The sequence below is a fragment of the Mya arenaria genome, chromosome 16, assembly GCF_026914265.1.
Source record: "Mya arenaria isolate MELC-2E11 chromosome 16, ASM2691426v1".
NCBI lineage: Eukaryota > Metazoa > Mollusca > Bivalvia > Myida > Myidae > Mya > Mya arenaria.
This window is the reverse complement of record NC_069137.1, coordinates 35,245,449-35,260,922: the sequence shown is the minus strand read 5'-3', so window position 1 is coordinate 35,260,922 and position 15,474 is coordinate 35,245,449. Positions and strand designations below refer to the sequence as shown.

Sequence of the window (15,474 nt, the reverse complement as noted above, 5' to 3'; positions counted from 1 at the left end):
ATACTTACTAACTTAGTACAATGAAGGCGTCATATATTTGTCTGCAGGGTGGAATTGAGTTGTACTGTCTTTTTGAACATGCGTATCCAGCCTCTTGATTTAAGGCTCTTCAGCTAACTTAAGAAGTCATGGAGACAAGCGGTAAGGGACTGGCAGACAGAAAACGTAGTAATTGACAAAATCATTAAGCACAAGACATTAACCGTTATAAGTTACACTACACTGGTTAGTAAGTTACTAACCAGTGTAGTGTAACTTATAACGGTTAATGTCTTGTGCTTAATGTTTTTGTCAATTATTGGTATTTTTGTCATAACCCAGTGTATCTTTTACACCACTTTGACGTTTATTTTACATCGTTCTGTTCGATCTGATTATAAGATGGCAATGGGAGACCATGCTTAAAATTAGTTTAGGTCTAACCTACTAGTTGCTCCCCTTAGACAATAGTCTGCTATGTTAATATTTCAATTAGATGTATATTTATTAATTCTACAACAGTTTCTTTCTTAAGATATGCAAGCATTTTTCTGCTAGAACGTACTGTTATTCTTCTCCACTCAGATACATAATATGTTACTAACCGATCGATAAGTATTCGATTTCCAGAATTCAAGTAAATACTAGCGGGCATCTCAGTTCACTTTTACTTGATGGTTTTACTTGTATGTTGTTTTTTTTCAATCTTCTATCTTTCTTCGATTATTATTATCTTTCTCTTTGCTCCTGGTGACTGATCTGCACATATATGTTTACAGTATGGCGTCTGACATAAGTTCTTATGGAATTGCCATAGTGGTATACAACACTAGACTATTGCAGTACATAATACATTCAGTATAACTCCATTCAAGGACACAATCGCTATTTAAATTCGAATATTCGGTAATTCTTTCGATTTGATATTATATTACAAAAAGATATTCTAAAATATTAAAGGTTGTAATAATCTATTATCATTATTCGCTAAAGTTTTAATTCGGTTTAATTCATAAATACATTATGTATTTTATCTATATTTATTAGTGAGACAATGAGATTATCGTTACTGTTTATTTTAATCAAGTAAAATTATGAATCATTCAATATATTAATTTGTCCTCTCAAAACTTCATAGCATTGGAAATGAATCTAGCAATACTGTTGATAACCAAAACATTTTGCTATGAAAGTAGATTACTAAACTGAAGCACAATATGCCTGTTTGATTTTATTTCATGTTATAATGCAAGTTTTTCATTTTTCTTGCATATCGGACGTGTGTTTCCGGTCATGTGACAAGTGCTGGAAAACCCCATCTTACATACCCCATGTAAGATGAGTCACGTGCAACAACGCGCCATTTCTTATTTCTTTTACTGTATGGCTTATGAAAAATATATTATGCCATTTCAATAAAGCGCAATCAAATATAAATGTTTGCAAGACTTTTAATTAAAATTAAAACTAAATAATCGTAAAAAACGCTATTTTAGTTATTTAAAATTACTGCGCTCTATGACGTCAATAAACAACGTCGCTGGCACTTTTTGGTGTGTAATTGTACACATATAGGATGTGACACGAGTTGTCATTTAATACAAGATTTTATTAAACGAGTTCAGGAAATTTGTTAGTAAGCGAGCCTCTGGCGAGCTTACTAACAACTTTCATGGACGAGTTTAATAAAAATCTTGTATAAAATGACAACGAGTGTCAGATCTTTTTTATCACATGCTTAAAACGGTGTTTTTATTACCAATTTAGTTCCACGTTCCACTTTCTAAACCCATTGTTTGACAGCCAAAGTACACTAAGTGGAATGTCAACGATGCGCCATATAAATAGTTCCAAATGAAAATGAAAAAAACAGCTAGCAGTTATCAAGTTTTTATTCTGATAAAGCGCTGAACAAGTCACAAGTATAAACATGTGTAGTAAAATATCGAACAACATGAATAACGAACAATTTTAACCATTAAAACACAATAAGTACACAACTTGATGACGTCACACTGAGAGTACATGCTTTTACGCGGTTTATGTGACCTACATCGTCTGTCAAGGTTTACTGTGTGCACGGATTTAAAAGTTATTCGCTGTCGCTTTCTACGATGACTTTAAAGCGTTTTCTTAGTGGACATGGATTTTCACAACATGCAGATGATTACGACGAAGCCTTACTCTGCACTGCATGGATGTTGATGTTGAAAAAGTTCCATCAAGAATGTTTCCAGAGAACAAGCTGTTCTTACCGTCTTGGGACGTACGTGTGATGAGAAACCTGTGCTGCGGAATTCGTATTTGTGTTTTGGTAACCGACAGCTGATTAAACTGGCAAGCAAATTTTATGGCATTGGTCGCATATTGCCTGTTAAGATGGAGATGTTTGAAATATTATCGTGTTGTTTGTCACTAATGTGGCTGTATTTGTTGACTGACTGGATATTTCTGTGACTAGTAATCTGCATTATCTGGTTGGCGGAACATTGTTATCAGAAAGTTTTCGAACAAGATGCTTTCTGTCACTATGATTCGTAAGCCATTTGTCTCCCGGAAGTCCTTCCGCTTCATTATTGAGGTTAGTATTTGTTGGCGTTTAAACCATTTTGTTTACAAACAATGCGGAGGGATATCTAGGTCGCGTGTGATTAGTCTAGCCAATAGAAATGTCTGATATGTTATCTTACACATGTGTAAGATAAAAATATTCGTAATGGGTATATTACACGGAAAACAAGGGTAAGCATGTGATAAAAGTTTGTTTTACGTCATTTTTTCCACAAATTGATAAATTAAGATATGCAAGAAAAAATATCCGACGGATAGAAAAATCCGACCCGAGGGCACGCTGCGTGGCCGGTAACTCGGCAAGCCTCGTTACCGGCTTATGAACGTGCCCTCGGGTCGGATTTTTCTATCCGTACAGGAAACACATGATAGATACTTATATTCCCCAACAATCCTTCTCTCAATATTTTGTGAAAATTTCTTAATGGTAGTGACATGCGTAACGTGTTTTCGTTTCTTCCTTCAGTTAAAAATGAGGGTACAAGGTCGTTTATACAATATTATAAACTTATAAATGTTAAATACACAATAAAATGACTCAAGGCATAATAATACAAGCATAAATGCGATGCATAAAGTTGCTTCTTCTTAGAGCATAACCATTCACAATATTCATCGCTAACTGCCTTAATTTTGTTGTCAAAAATGTTTCATTATTTGGTAAGTATGTATAATATGCTCATTTACATTTTAGTGATGCCTCTGGTTTTATTTGTCTTCCGCGGTTATTCTTGAACTCATAGTTTAAGTGTTATTATTAGTAGATCAGTAGTAGTATTAGCACCGTCTGCTCCATTAGTTCTTATTATTATCCGGTATATCACTATGTATGTCAGTATTCCCTGTAGTAATAGTAAATAAGATGTGGATTTTCTTTTACATGTACTTGTAGAGAATGCGTACTGTCACATGCCATGTAACCCTTGTCATCAATCAAAGGGGCTGTACTCCGTATGATAAAATACCGAAGAAAAAGAAAATTGTCGAAAACTGACATATGACATAAACTTGGCATCGATGTGTACAATGCATTAAAACTTGCTAACTGAAGTACCACACAGTTTACAATTTGTTTAAGTTTAGCAGTTATTTCGTATCTCTTCATTAAAATCATTACTGGGTTTGTCTACCAGGTAGAATTCATTCCTTATGCGTGATTGGCTAGTCGGTGTTATCACGTGATATTACCGAGGAAGGTGTATAGCTTAATTATGTCACCCAATTAAAGTAAGCCTGCATAGCTTTGTGGATACGACGCTCGACAGCAATTTTTGCGACACGGGTTCGAACCCGGTCTCTGACACATTTTTTTTACATTTTGGTACATTTTTTACAATTATGATATCAAAGCGTAACACATTCTATTAGAAAATTGTCCTAAGATTCGTTACAGAAAAACCTTTTTGGTGCCAATCTGGTGTACAGTCCCATAAAAGACAGTGCATCAGACATTCAGAAGCAACCCAGGTGTGAAAAAGTAACACAATAAACATCAACAACAACAACAACAACAGCAACAACAACAACAATTACCTTTATTTGCCATGGTAACATTTGTTACAACAGACTATAAAGTTCAATAAAGCATCGGTAAACAAGATGGTATCGAAGTGAAATTATTACGTAATATAATAATGTTAACATGTACAACTGAAATAAAGCTGAGACGCGACAGTCAGAACTCTGTATTCCCAACTCACATATGGCCCCAGTATATCAACAAAAACACACGTCCGATCCGGATTAAAACTAAAGAACAAGTGAGAAAGGTGCCAAAATAAAGAAGGGTGGAAAATTGAACCTTCGGCAATGAGAAAGAGTTCCCACTCTTAACAATATTAAATTTCCTCAAAATTTGTTAAATTCATAACAGTTTGTCGTCGGAGGGGATTTATAACAACAAGTGTCGTATTGTCTTAGTTAAAGATAAAAGCGACAGTACAGCATCGACCTATTTCGTTTTATCTTTCTCAACCTTAGTCTGGTTCTGTTGTACTCTATTTCAGACAGAACGTAAGAACATTTGCACGATGCAGATGTCTAACGCTATCTTGTGTGTAATATACGGACTATTCTTAATACAAGGTAGTTCAAAATTGGTGGTTTTATGTTTTCGTAGTTCATCAATTATATCGCGATTCATATAGAAAAATAATAATATTATTAAATTAAATATGTACACCTCTAATGTCAGACTAACACAATTTATATTCGATGTATATAATCAACTAGTTGTCCATGCTGTACGGCAAATCCACACGCGCACGGTTCCTCTAGTTGACATACCACTTTAAAATAGTTAGTTATTTCAAAAGTATAAATTAAAGATAATAATAATAAACATTTAAACAGCAAAGTTATAAGCATCATTCTGTCTACTAGAATTTGCTGACCTTATAAGAAACAGTAGAGTACAAAAACATGGTTGTTCTATGATTGGGTCAGTCCCTACATATCCTCACTGTGTGTAAGAATTTGAACTGAATATGAAAAATAGTAATACTTTATAAACATGTTGACAAAAAACACACGTAGTTGTATGTTTCACATTTACATGTCTTAAACATATTCTGGTGAGATACCGTACAGATAATTGTTAGTTTCAATAGCGATGCATCTTACTACTCTCTTATGTATTGTTGGCAACTGAACTCTAAGAAGAATATTTAAATAAGGTCAGAGAGTGTGGGAGTTATACAAGCCGGTGAAATATTAATAAAAAATAAGATGACCATTTTGTTGCAATCGGAGCAGCTCTGCCATTTTCCATCATGTATAAGGAAAGCTTACATTGTCAGATATCTTTACATTTAACTAATCTGAAAGTAGACCGCGTAGTAATTTCAATTTAGCAGTTAAACATTATGATTTTAATACAAGAAAATTAATTATCTATGCAGTAATACACTTAACTGGGAATAAACTTGAAATTAGTAATACAAAATACATGTTAAACATTGCAGTACAGGTTAATATCAATATATTATTCACTTTATAAAGTACTTCTACTCATTCTACGGCATACATCCGATCTTGATTTCGATTGAAAAAATGCCGATGTGTTCCGATTGCTCGTTGTTGTGACGTAGATATTGTATTATAAATTATTTCTAAATCATATTGTTTTCTGCGATTCTTTTTGGATAAATTGTGGAATCAGGATTCGTGCTTAATAGTCGTATTAATCCGTGGGCAGAGCCTAAAACATGTACTGACCTAAGCGAAACAACTCAGGCGCAAAATCGCCTGGGGACGAACTAATAGTTACATCACATCTCGCAAAACAAAATGGAGCGAAGCGAGCAAATTATTCAAAACTGAATAACAACAACTACAAATTAAATGCTCTGACCCCAAATAAACGATTGAAGATATGATTTTGCTTTTATCAATGTTAGTTGAACGCTGTAAGATTGGCAGATTCATGTATTTTGTTGTTGAAAGGATGACAAAAATCGGGAAAACAAGGGAATATTTATTTCATCAATTGACTTCCTAGAGTGATGTACTTAGAGTTTTCTTAATCTTCTTTACTAAAATGAACTTATCTTTCTTATTTACTCATAGTAACCATTCTGATTGTGAAAACTAACCATCAGCATTGGTATAAACTCAAATTCCTTATTTGTGAGAATTTCCTTATTCAATTAATAAATCTTACCTCCCCTTAACTGTGTTATCTAACCCCACAAAATTGTATAAACATACCTCCGCAATTGTGAAAGCTTACCTCCCCAGTCTTGAATACGAACTACCGTAGGTTAAGTAGACATACCTTTCTTTATCGTGTGAACTTACCGCCCCTAAGTGTGTTCGTACCAACACCGTTGTGTGACAAGTTCACCAACCGCAATTGTGTAAACGAACTTCCCCAAATTGTGAAAAATAACCACCCCTAATTGAGAAAACGTACTTCCTATAATTGTTTTAGCTTACGTTATGTTGTAACTATCTCAACTGTGTTAGCTTACCCCCTCCCCTCCTCCTGAATTCATGTTAGCTTTAATCTTACTTAATGGAAAACGTAAATCCCCAAATGCGTAAACTTGCCTTCAAGATTATGGAATGTTTCCTCACCCACTTGAGTAAATTTAGACCCTCCCCACACAAATTGTGCAATTTTACCTTCCCATATTGTGTATTCCTTAATCTGTATTCCCTTTATTAGTTACACTAACCTTGTCCAGCCATCTCCCTAGTCTGTGTAATCTTATCAGTCGTATTGTGTAAACTAATCTTACAGTTATGAAATTTACCTCCCAAAATTGTGCAATGTTACCTTCCCATATTGTGTATTCTCACCAACCCAGATTGTATAACATGTCCCCCTTAATTGTGTAAATATACCTCCCCAAATACTGCAATCTTACATGTCCCATTTTTTAAGCTTACCTCCACAATAGTGTTATCTTATCTCCCCAAATTGTCTTATCATGCCATATTGGGTTATCCTACCGCCCCGTTCGAGTAATCCTTCCACCCCAACTGTTTAAACATACCTCCCCCAATTGTGTATACTTACCTTTCCTTATTGTGTAATCAGACCTACCCCGTTTGTGTAATCTTCTCAACTGTGTTAACTGACCTCATCTATATATATGTTGGCTTACCTTCAGATATTCGTGTTATCTTACCACCCAATTTGTGTAACTGTCCCCTATTGTTTAAACTAACCTCCACCAATTGTGAAATGTTGCCTTATACAGTTGTGCAATTGTAACGTGCGGCGTCAAACATGGCCAGCTGATCCCGTCAGAGAAAAGCATGCTCCAATTGTGGTATCATAATTCACCAATTGTCTGACCTTACATCTTTTGTTTAAACTTACCTTACAGCTCACGTGACTGCTGAACCGTGTAATGATGCTTCTGACTGCCAAAGCACCACGTGTGCTCATCTACATAATCAAGTGATAGGTTATGTGAGCTGCGAGAGGAGGGAATGTACTTGTGGTAAGATACTATAAGATAATCTATAACGTCATGTGAATGGTCACGTGATATGTATGAGGAGGGAGTGCACTTGTGGAAATATGAAATAAGATAAATCCAAAACGTTATGTACATGAATGTGACCTGAAAATGTTTATTGTTCAAGACTGCGTTTTTATATTAACGTCATATGTTCTAGTCACATGTTGTGTTAATCGTATGCATTGCACAACCATGGTCTAGACAGTATCTGTTAGCAAATTCTTGCTCCGTCGTTACCTGTTGATAGTAACTCGTGGTTAATTATATGCTTATTAAAAGCAAAACTTTACTCCATCGATTTCTTTTTATAGCAGCCCGTGGTATATGCAGTGACTTTCATAGTTTAACCATGCTTCCTCTAACCCTATACAGAGTACCAAGTGGAATATGCAGTGTCTTTTATAGCTTAACCACGCTCCCTCTAACGCTTTGCAGAGCACCAAGTGGAATATGCAGTGTCTTTTATAGCTTAACCACGCTCCCTCTAACGCTTTGCAGAGTACCAAGTGGTATATGCAGTGTCTTTCATAGTTTAACCACGCTCCCTCTAACGCTTTGCAGAGCACCAAGTGGTATATGCAGTGTCTTTCATAGTTTAACCACGCTCCCTCTAACGCTTTGCAGAGCACCAAGTGGTATATGCAGTGTCTTTAATAGCTTAACCACGCTCCCTCTAACGCTATGCAGAGCACCAAGTGGTATATGCAGTGTCTTTTATAGTTTAACCACGCTCCCTCTAACGCTATACAGAGTACCAAGTGGAATATGCAGTGTCTTTTATAGCTTAACCACACTCCCTCTAACGCTATACAGAGTACCAAGTGGAATATGCAGTGTCTTTTATAGCTTAACCACGCTCCCTCTAACGCTATACAGAGTACCAAGTGGAATATGCAGTGTCTTTTATAGCTTAACCACGCTCCCTCTAACGCTATACAGAGTACCAAGTGGTATATGCAGTGTCTTTTATAGCTTAACCACGCTCCCTCTAACCCTATGCAGAGCACCAAGTGGAATATGCAGTGTCTTTAATAGCTTAACCACGCTCCCTCTAACGCTATGCAGAGTACCAAGTGGAATATGCAGTGTCTTTTATAGTTTAACCACGCTCCCTCTAACGCTATGCAGAGTACCAAGTGGAATATGCAGTGTCTTTTATAGTTTAACCACGCTCCCTCTAACGCTATACAGAGTACCAAGTGGAATATGCAGTGTCTTTTATAGCTTAACCACGCTCCCTCTAACGCTATGCAGAGTACCAAGTGGTATATGCAGTGTCTTTTATAGCTTAACCACGCTCCCTCTAACGCTATGCAGAGCACCAAGTGGTATATGCAGTGTCTTTCATAGTTTAACCACGCTCCCTCTAACGCTTTGCAGAGCACCAAGTGGAATATGCAGTGTCTTTTATAGCTTAACCACGCTCCCTCTAACGCTATGCAGAGCACCAAGTGGAATATGCAGTGTCTTTTATAGTTTAACCACGCTCCCTCTAACGCTTTGCAGAGCACCAAGTGGGATATGCAGTGTCTTTTATAGCTTAACCACGCTCCCTCTAACGCTATACAGAGTACCAAATGGAATATGCAGTGTCTTTTATAGCTTAACCACGCTCCCTCTAACGCTATACAGAGTACCAAGTGGAATATGCAGTGTCTTTTATAGCTTAACCACGCTCCCTCTAACGCTTTGCAGAGCACCAAGTGGAATATGCAGTGTCTTTTATAGCTTAACCACGCTCCCTCTAACGCTTTGCAGAGCACCAAGTGGTATATGCAGTGTCTTTCATAGTTTAACCACGCTCCCTCTAACGCTATGCAGAGCACCAAGTGGAATATGCAGTGTCTTTCATAGTTTAACCACGCTCCCTCTAACCCTATGCAGAGCACCAAGTGGTATATGCAGTGTCTTTTATAGCTTAACCACGCTCCCTCTAACGCTATGCAGAGCACCAAGTGGTATATGCAGTGTCTTTCATAGTTTAACTACGCACCCTCTAACGCTATGCAGAGCACCAAGTGGTATATGCACTGCCTTTTATAGCTTAACCACGCTCCCTCTAACCCTATGCAGAGCACCAAGTGGAATATGCAGTGTCTTTTATAGTTTAACCACGCTCCCTCTAACCCTATGCAGAGCACCAAGTGGAATATGCAGTGTCTTTTATAGCTTAACCACGCTCCCTCTAACGCTATGCAGAGCACCAAGTGGTATATGCAGTGTCTTTTATAGCTTAACCACGCTCCCTCTAACGCTATGCAGAGCACCAAGTGGTATATGCAGTGTCTTTCATAGCTTAACCACGCTCCCTCTAACGCTATGCAGAGCACCAAGTGGTATATGCAGTGTCTTTTATAGCTTAACCACGCTCCCTCTAACGCTATACAGAGTACCAAGTGGAATATGCAGTGTCTTTTATAGCTTAACCACGCTCCCTCTAACGCTATACAGAGTACCAAGTGGTATATGCAGTGTCTTTTATAGCTTAACCACGCTCCCTCTAACGCTATACAGAGTACCAAGTGGTATATGCACTGCCTTTTATAGCTTAACCACGCTCCCTCTAACCCTATGCAGAGCACCAAGTGGAATATGCAGTGTCTTTTATAGTTTAACCACGCTCCCTCTAACGCTTTGCAGAGCACCAAGTGGTATATGCAGTGTCTTTTATAGCTTAACCACGCTCCCTCTAACGCTATACAGAGTACCAAGTGGTATATGCAGTGTCTTTTATAGCTTAACCACGCTCCCTCTAACGCTATACAGAGTACCAAGTGGTATATGCAGTGTCTTTTATAGCTTAACCACGCTCCCTCTAACGCTATGCAGAGCACCAAGTGGTATATGCAGTGTCTTTCATAGTTTAACCACGCTCCCTCTAACGCTATGCAGAGCACCAAGTGGTCTAGGCACTGCCTTTAATAGCTTAAGCGCACTTCGTCGCTACATATTCAAAGTAACACGTGGTCTAGGCAGTGCTTATTTATAGTTACTCTAAGGCCTTGTCAAATCACATTTATATAACATAACGATTGGGTCAATGTATATTTATAGTTATACACAGTTATGGCAATGCCTAAGTACAGTTATATCCTGTTCAACCAATGCCTATGTTTAGCAGATAGTTCCCTTTGTTTTGTTTAATAATGTATATTGTATATTGTAACCATAGTTTTGTCAAATGTCCATATATGGTTACCGATGTTTTTGAAAAGAGCCATTTATTGAGCACCGTAGCCTTGGGTAAGTAAAGTAACCAGTAACATTTATTTATAGTAACACCATGTGAACCTAATCCGTGTCAAAACCACGGTACATGCAATCGACACCAAGACAGCTACACATGTCACTGCAGACATGCGTACTCGGGCAGACACTGTGAAAGTACGTACGCATTTTCTTTTTAACATAAAATAACCCGAGATGTTGAATGATTGTTTTAATGCATCTGCTTCTTTACTTGTTATTCTGTGCATTTTCGACATGTTGAAGTCCTTATTATTTCGGCATTTAGTTGAGCCATCAGGTCCAATCTCTCTGTTAAAGGTTCCGCGTGTGACGATTTACCATGCAGACATAACGTTCACTCGTTTTGCCATGTGACTGCAGGTCATCCGTACTACACTTGCAAGTGCATGGACCACTTCAAAGGGTCCGACTGTGACGGTGAGATACAAATGGATCACGCTCAGCTGTTTTCGTATACTTTTCAAAGCTTATCTGAGATCACCGAGATGTTACGAATTACGTCACTGGGATCGCGCTCGGCTATTTTCGAATAATCAACAGAGCTTACCGGTGATTGCCGAGTTGTTACGTTTTACTTCGATGGGATCTCGCTGGGCTAATTTTGAATAATCTTCGAGTCACCCGAAATTAAATAATCATCATAAACGCGACTTTATATGAGCTATTTGACGTCAACAATGACGCTTTATGACATCAGTAAACAACGTCGCACGCGCTCCTTGGTGAAATGTACAAAAATGCGCGTTTTACGTCAATTTTTACACAAATTTATATTTTAAGTATGCAAGAAAAAATATCAATCATGTTTTTTCCCGATCTGGATTGAAGAACCTAACTCTCGAGCACGCTGAATGGCCGGTAACTCGGCAAGCCTCGTTAGCGGCTTACGCGCGTGCCCTCGGGTTAGTTTCTCTATCCGGGACGGAAACGCATGATACATACTTATAAACCCAAAACCTGGGTATTACTTTTGTGTTCAATTTCAATATCATTACGGGTTTGATGCAAAGTTACGATAAGGTGAAATGGCAATCGGAACACCTCGGCCATCTCCCCTATACGACGAGCCGCGGATGTATGCCGATGCAAACGCAAAGAAGTTTGTAAAATCAAAAATATTAATAATAATTAATAATTGAAGCATTTTAGCGTTTTGATTTCAGTTAGTTCAAAACAATTCCCAGTGAAGTGTATTACTGCTTAAATCAGTAAGATTCCTACGAGTAAAGTCCTTAGGCTTACCTGCTAAATAGAAATTACTGGGAGATCTACTTGCAGCGTAGTTAAATGAAAATAATTCTGACCTTGTCCACTTTACCCGAGATAGTCGCGAAGGAAAATGGCCGAGGTTCTCCATGATGGAGGAGAAAATACGCGGCTGAAATATGTAGACATAGCGTAACCCGGCTTTGAAGTATTTTGGTCCATTGAGGCGCGACTGTAGTATGGGAGTGATGGGTACCGCCGTCCATTCCCTAGCCTGTGTATAACGCTGACATAACTTATTTCACGTATTAGTTATAAGTAAGCAATTCCCTTTCAAACAATACCAGTTTAATGCACAAGACATGGATTTTTTACATTATCGCCAATTGCTCAATTAGTTGACAAGCTGGCTGTATAAGTATATCAGATATTTCGCAGAGGTATACATTCCGTATCAACTGCTACTAATTTTATAATTTTAGAAAATCATTGGTGCTCTTACGACAACAGATGTTCAAATAACGGGACCTGTACACCCATTGACCAATCACCTTTCTATCACTGCGCATGCCCAAGCGGATCTTCCGGACTGGAGTGTAAAGGTCAGTATTTTTATTCAGTTTGTCTGATACCCCAGAAAACCAGTTGAGTATTTGTTGTAGTGGTTGCAAGAAACTTACATTAGCAATAGTTACGGTAATATATAAGTAGTAGTAACATTTTTTTGCATATGTAGTGATATGATCATGCTCTTATTAAACACTACTTGCCGTTCTGTTATATAGATCATGATGCGTGCTCGAGTAGCCCATGCCAGCACGGGGCAACGTGTCACGTGAAGGCAGCTGCTCCTTACTTCACTTGCGTATGTAGGCCAGCATTTAGAGGCAGTTTTTGTGAAAGTACGTATTATAGGTCAGACGACACTATCAACAGTAGTATGTAGCCCCCCATTGTGTGTGTACAGGTATTCCCTGCATAATGTAAAGGAAACATGTTTGATTTACATAACTCAGTTTGATCAAATATAATTCTAAGGCCAGTATTCCCTGTGCAAGTTGTCCGCGCACGTCATCCGCATCCGCTACCCGCATCTGCCTTCCGCGTTCGTTAAACCAGTTTCATGCTGTTGGTTTCAATCTATGTGTCTGCGCAGTGACCGATTTTAGCGAGCACGGACACATTAGCGGACAGTGTCTAGCTTGAAACATGTATAGATATAGTGGCAGCATTTATATTTTATCAACAAATAATAGAATTTCTTAAAGGGGCTAGACAACAAATAATACAATTGCGAAAGGAAAAAAAATGAAATTGTCAAAAACTTATATAAACTTACATAAAATTGACTTCGTTGTGTACAACGCTTTGAATATTACTTACTGATAAATCTCATCGCATACGACATCGCTTATTTCAACAATGTAAAGTGACGTATCATCGGCTTCCGGCCTGCTCGCGTTTACATTTATAGGCTTGTTTTGAGGACATACTGTACATGCCGGTTTTTGAAACATCTGGTGTCCCTTTAAAGCAAAATATACATACAGAGGTTTTCAGTAAGTCTATTTTTGATCAATTTGAAACATTTTTCCACAATTAAAACTATTTAAAATTGCATAATAACCATTTACATCAGTTAGTGTTAAAGAAGACAAAGCGATTATGGAAAAAAATAATGTTCTTTTCAACGGATAGTTGGCACGTGGTTTCTATTTTAAAAGGCGGAAGCTGACAGCGTGTACATGACATACCGACCTACGGCTTTTTAAAACTAGACATTAACATATGAGGAAATGACCGAAACTAGATAAAAAAAATCAGATGAATATTTAGCCAAATGCTGGTTATTGTAATCATCACAGTGATAATCAATAAACAATATATCGTCACATGGCTTTGCATGTGACCTGGCGCATGTATACTTTTCTGAATGCCTCGAAAGAAATTTACAATGTCTGGTGCGTAAAAATGTTGGCCATAAATGGAAACAATCAATGGTTCAAAAATTGGCAGCGTTGTTGCAGAATACTTGTAATTGTATGTTGCTTAACATGTAGGTATCGTCAAAATATAGTAAAAAGAGTGGATTTTTTGCGCGAAAAAAAAACGCGTTTTTGGGTCGTTGGCTCGTTGGAACTAACTAAACGTGGAACTTAAGGAATGAAAAATGACATTTCGGATTTTATTTCGACTTTTGGATCTTAGCTGATCTCTCAATTTTAAGGTACTTTCTATGACGTCACGGACCTATGCATGGGCGTAGACTCCAGCGAGAGTGTCCGTCAATTGCCCGACTGCGTACAAGATACAAATATCTTTATTTAAAGTTGGGTGTATGCTAACAAGAGATAATAGCTGAACGAGCTATTTTCTGACATGAATTACAAACATATATACCATACAAAACTGGTAACCTGGAAATAACCAGAGTACAGAGAAACTCGGTGTGTAATATTACTCATATGAATGTATTTGTTTTCTCACCAGTTACGCATTGCAAATGTTATCCCTGTCTTAGTATCGAACAATGCCACGTGTCAGTCAAGGATGCCTTCTCTAGGTGTGATTGCCTTGCAGCGTACTGAAGAACTCAGTGTATTATATTGCGAATATGAATATATTTTACTTCTGACCAGTTACGCATTGCAACAGTAGTCCCTGTCCTCATGGAAAACACTGTCACGCGTCAGCACACCATCCCTTCTACAAATGTGTTTGCCCGGAGGGGTACACAGGAGAACATTGTCAAGGTAAGACTAAATTAGAAATTGAGTCTGACTTTCAAAATAAGGAGACAGGAGCTTAGTGGTTTATTTTTTTATTTTATGCACTGACCAAATGTTTATATAATAATAATAATAATAATAATAATAATAATAATAATAATAATAATTATACTGCAAGTTGATTAAAACATAGCATTGTATGATCGAATTTCAATGCGTGTAATTAAGAATTGATTCTTATTTTTCGTCCGTTCATTCTCGCTCGGCCGCGATTGTGCATATCCATGAACCGCGCTAGTTGTTACTGTAATACATATGGTGGTAATAATGATTTCCTTTGTAATATTCTTGTTTTTATTACGAAAAATATCGATTTATTTTAAGCCCTATTTTACATATATGCATGACCAATGTGAGTGGGCATAATAAATGTCGTCACGATGATTTGATGGATTACGTTCAGTTTAACAGGTAAAAATAGCGTCATAATACTATTCTTTTGTTGTCGTTTAATGTTTTCCATCAAATTGTAGTTTAATGATGTGCAAATCTTCCCGAATTGTTGTTTTATAATAAGTTATGATATTGTAAAATATTCTTCTTTAATATGAAGGATACCATTATATCATTCTTATGATGACAAAATGCATTTCGACATTATACGTGTCAATTTTTTTAAAACTTGACACATTTACAGTGTCATTTTATCAGTTGTTTGTGTACATAAGCCGAGCTATATTTAGCGAAAAGTAGACGGTTGTAAGATC

General features: G+C 37.3%; 1 protein-coding gene and 1 long non-coding RNA gene across 2 annotated transcripts in view; both read left to right on the top strand.

The window, feature by feature from the left end:
• The first annotated feature begins 11,084 nt into the window (after positions 1–11,084).
• On the top strand, positions 11,085–12,839 carry LOC128222111 (uncharacterized). The gene is made up of 3 exons (XR_008259073.1): positions 11,085–11,189; positions 12,461–12,580; positions 12,764–12,839. It is a non-coding gene; the product is annotated as an uncharacterized LOC128222111 (long non-coding RNA).
• Positions 12,840–12,851: 12 nt separating this feature from the next.
• LOC128222108 (neurogenic locus notch homolog protein 1-like) overlaps positions 12,852–15,474 on the top strand; it is a 28,344-nt gene continuing 25,721 nt past the window's right edge. Inside the window, exons 1-2 of the mRNA XM_052930957.1 lie at positions 12,852–12,880; positions 14,618–14,731. The gene's annotated coding sequence lies outside the window, so the exon portion shown is untranslated. The remainder of the gene's footprint in view (positions 12,881–14,617; positions 14,732–15,474) is intronic.